The sequence below is a fragment of the Nymphaea colorata genome, unplaced genomic scaffold (assembly GCF_008831285.2).
Source record: "Nymphaea colorata isolate Beijing-Zhang1983 unplaced genomic scaffold, ASM883128v2 scaffold0561, whole genome shotgun sequence".
In the NCBI taxonomy this organism is placed as follows: Eukaryota; Viridiplantae; Streptophyta; class Magnoliopsida; order Nymphaeales; family Nymphaeaceae; genus Nymphaea; species Nymphaea colorata.
In genome coordinates this window covers 4,397-8,792 of record NW_022205067.1, presented here as the reverse complement: position 1 = coordinate 8,792, position 4,396 = coordinate 4,397, and positions in this window count along the sequence as shown.

The window sequence follows — 4,396 nt, the reverse complement described above, 5'->3', positions numbered from 1 at the left end:
AGGCTCAGCCAACTCAAAGAGGCCAAGTGCCCGACTATGCCTTAGGACGCATCCTAAGCATAGAAAAAGAGTTATTACAGATGCGTACCGACATGGCTAAGGTAGAGAATTTTAGAAAGAAGGAAATGGACCGTCAAAACGCCGACCGTCAAAAAGAAATGGACGAGATACGGGCCATGTTCCGTCAAATGGCTACCAACCAAACGCAAGCCATGGTCGCGGAGAGGACCACTCAGGGTCTGAATGCACAGAAAGGGAAAGGTTTGTTAGCAGTACCTGGCTATCAGACCGACACTGAGATCAATCCCAACAACATATCTCACGTTGGGACAAGCACGGAAGGGGGTAGGCTCATGCGTCCCCCACAAGACAGGTACCAACAAGAGCCCTATAGCGAATACTACAGGACTCCTCGTGGCCCACGGATAGGCCAAACTCTTCAAAACCCAATGTACGAATTATCTGATGGTGAAGATGAATCACCTATTCGCCCACGGAGAACTCGAAGAGAACCACCTCGTATAGAAGAAAGACGTACACCATTTGTCAAGTACGACTTTCCAAAATTCAACGGAGAGCACCTCAGAGAGTGGTTATTCATGGCAGAACGTTTCTTCATGTGCCATCGTATTCCACAAGAAGAATGGATAGAAATCGCTACAGCCAACATGACTGGCAAAGCGACCACCCACTATCTATGGTTTGAGCACAAGACAGTCGATCCCACTTGGGAAAAGTACAAGGCTAGTTTGCAGCTTCACTTTGGAGAGTCCACGTTCATCGATTATGACGAGGACCTCAAAAATTTAGTTCAAACTTCGAACGTGCCCACCTATCAAAAGCAGTTCGAAAGACTAGCTAGCATGGTACAGTGGCCCGAGAAGGCTCTAATTGGAGCATTCAAAGGAGGCCTTAGAAGCGATATCAAACGCGAGATGAAGATACATCGTTTCGATCATCTCGAAGAATGCTTCACTATGGCCCGACTGTATGAAGAGCGGATTGAAGAGAGAAAAGAGGAAAAGCGAGAGAAAAAGGCTCGCAGGGCTGATAAACAGAGGAAGAAACCTTCCTTCTCCTCTGCTTCTCGAACCAAGTTCCGAGAGAACAAAGGAAGGGAATTGGTTCCCTACAACAGAGGGAACGAGTTCAGGCCGAATCCACGTCCAGGCCGTGAACTCCCTACTCGTTACTTGTCCCCCAAACAAATCGAAGAATACAGGAAGAAAGGCCTGTGTTTTAGATGTGAGGGCAAGTGGGATAAAAATCACCAGTGCAAAGCACTTTTTAATATAGTGGTGATTGATGAGCCAGAGACCAGCTCTAGCTCCGAAAGCGATTCCTCCTCCAGTTCAGATTCAAGCTCCTCGTCTGATGAGGAAATCCTAGTTAGAAGAAAAGGCAAGAAAATTGAGCCTAAAGAAACGCATCAAGAAGAGACACCGACCAAAGAAGAGAAATCAGAAGAGGTCGAATCTCTCCATTCGATTCAAGACCCCCATAAGGCAAACGCCATGCGTGTTTTTGGCCGTATCAATGGCCAAAAGGTCTTAATATTGCTCGACAGCGGAGCCACCAACAACTTCCTTACTGAGGAAGCCGCTGAAAGGTGTAGAATCACTCTCACCGAGAGCAACCCACAAACTATCATCGTGGGAGGGGGACTAAGGCTCAAGTGCATTCACGAAGGAAAAGGCCTTGACGTGTCCGTCAAAAAGAAGGCTTTCAAAGTCGATTGTCTCGTCATTCCCCTAGAGGGAGTCGACTTAATTTTGGGCATGCCATGGTTTCTAACATGGAAAGATATTCATTGGGATGTAAAGAACTTCTCTATGACTTTCATCCCTGAAGGAGAAGAGGAATCGATAACGATTCAGGGACTCGCCAGCTCCACGCGTCCCAAAACAGCACTAAGGTCCATCCAACATGACCAACCAGCGTGTTGGGTTCTTACATTGGCAACAGATGTACCTTTCTCCGAAGAGAAGGTGGAAGAACCAATTCCACCTATGATTCAATCGGTCTTGGACCGATTTCCAGAGATTTTTGATGAGCCCAAAGGCTTACCGCCAAAAAGGGCTTACGATCATCGAATCGTCCTTGCACAAGGTGCAGAGCCTGTCAACGTCAAGCCATATCGGTATGGGCACAGCCAGAAGCGGAGATCGAACGCCTATTCAAAGAGATGCTCGAAAGCGGCATCATCCGACCGAGTTGCAGCCCTTTTTCTTCACCCGTCCTATTAGTGAAGAAGAAAGACAACACTTGGCGATTTTGTATAGACTATAGGGCGTTAAACGAGGTGACCGTTAAGGATCGGCACCCCATACCCGTCATCGACGAGCTATTAGATGAGTTAGCCGGCGCCACAATTTTTCAAAGATAGATCTTAGAGCCGGATATCATCAGATTCGAATGTTTGACGAAGATGTACTGAAAACTGCGTTCAGGACACACGACGGGCATTATGAATTTTTAGTAATGCCTTTTGGATTAACAAATGCACCAGCTACATTCCAACGGTGCATGAACGATGTGTTCAGAGCACACCTCAGAGATTTCATCCTCGTATTTTTCGATGATATTCTCATTTATAGCAAGGATGAAGAACAACATCAACGTCATTTGGAAATCACTCTAGACATCTTGAAGGAGCATCATCTCTTCGCGAAGATGTCCAAATGCAGTTTTGGACAATCTTCGATCGGATACCTCGGACACATTGTGTCTCGAGATGGGGTTCGGGCAGACCCCGAAAAGTTGCAAGCCATGGAAAAATGGCCACTGCCCAAGGACCTCAAAAGTCTGCGAGGTTTCCTAGGACTGACGGGGTATTATAGAAGATTATTCAGGGGTATGGAATCATTGCACAACCCCTTACCCAGATGCTGAAGAAAGGATCCTTCTCGTGGACTGAGAAGTCAAGAGACGCTTTCGAGAAGCTGAAGGCAGCTCTAATGTCGGCCCCCATTCTAACCCTACCCGATTTACAAAGACATTTACCATCGAAACAGACGCTTGTGAAGTCGGAGTGGGGCAGTACTCGGGCAAGATAACCACCCCATTGCCTACATGTCTAAGGCCTTAACCAGCAGGGCCAAACCTCTTTCTACGTATGAGAAAGAGCTACTCGCTATAGTCATGGCAGTGGAGAAGTGGCGTCCATATCTAATTGGACGCAAATTTACGGTCAGGACCGACCAAAACAGTTTAAAGTACATGCTCAAACAACGCGTGTCAACCCCTACCCAACAGAGATGGCTAGCAAAGCTATTGGGGTATGACTTCGAAATTGAGTACAAAAAGGGTCCTGAAAACAAAGCGGCTGATTCACTTTCCCGCTTGGCCGAACAACTGATGACATTGTCAGTAGTGGAAACGGATATTTGGGATCGGTTAGCACGTGATCAACAGAGTGATGAATCGCTGAGGCTAATCAAAGCTTCGATCCAGCAAAACCCGGGTTCCATTCCCTTCTACTCAGTCAAGGGAAACATTTGTATAGGAAGGACAAGGCAGTAGTCCTCCTAGCTCTGAGCTTAAGCAGGAATTCCTGCATCATTTTCATGACACTCCAGCCGCAGTCATGAAGGGGTCGCCAAGACCCTGAGCCGCATCAAAGCTCAGTTTTGGTGGAAAGGTATAAAGGCTGAAGTACAGGCCTATGTAAAGAAGTGTGTAGTGTGCCAGCGAGAGAAGTATGAGGCAATCAAGCCTCCAGGCCATTTGAATCCTCTCCCGGTACCTACAAAACCGTGGACCGACGTCACGATGGATTTCATCGATGCCATGCCTCGATCAGAAGGAAAAGAGGCAGTATTGGTAGTGGTCGATCGGCTCACGAAATATAGCCACTTCGCACCTTTACCACGGTTGTATCAAGGGCCCCTCATGGCCAACGTCTACCATGAGTATATCGGAAAGTTGCATGGAATGCCACAGTCCGTCGTCTGCGACCGGGACTCAATTTTTTTAAGTGCATTCTGGCAAGAATACATGAAGAACATGGGGACGAAATTGAATTTCAGTACCGGCCCACCACCCTCAAACAGATGGGCAGAGTGAGATAGTAAACCGGTCCTTGGAGACCTATTTACGTTGCTTTGCGGGTGAACGACCAACCACCTGGGTGAAATATCTGCCTTGGCAGAATGGTCGTATAATACAAGTCTGCACTCGTCAACAGGCATGACCCCTTACGAGGGCGTATATGGCTTCCCCCTCCATCGATTCCACGATATGAAGGTGGAACCGCAGAAGACGGCAGTGTTGATTGTGAATTGCGCACAAGGGAAGAAGTGTTGGATTCCCTAAAACAAAACATTGTGAAAGCGCAAAACCGCATGAAGCAGGTATACGACAAAGGCAGGAAGGACCGGGAATTTGAGGTGGGTGA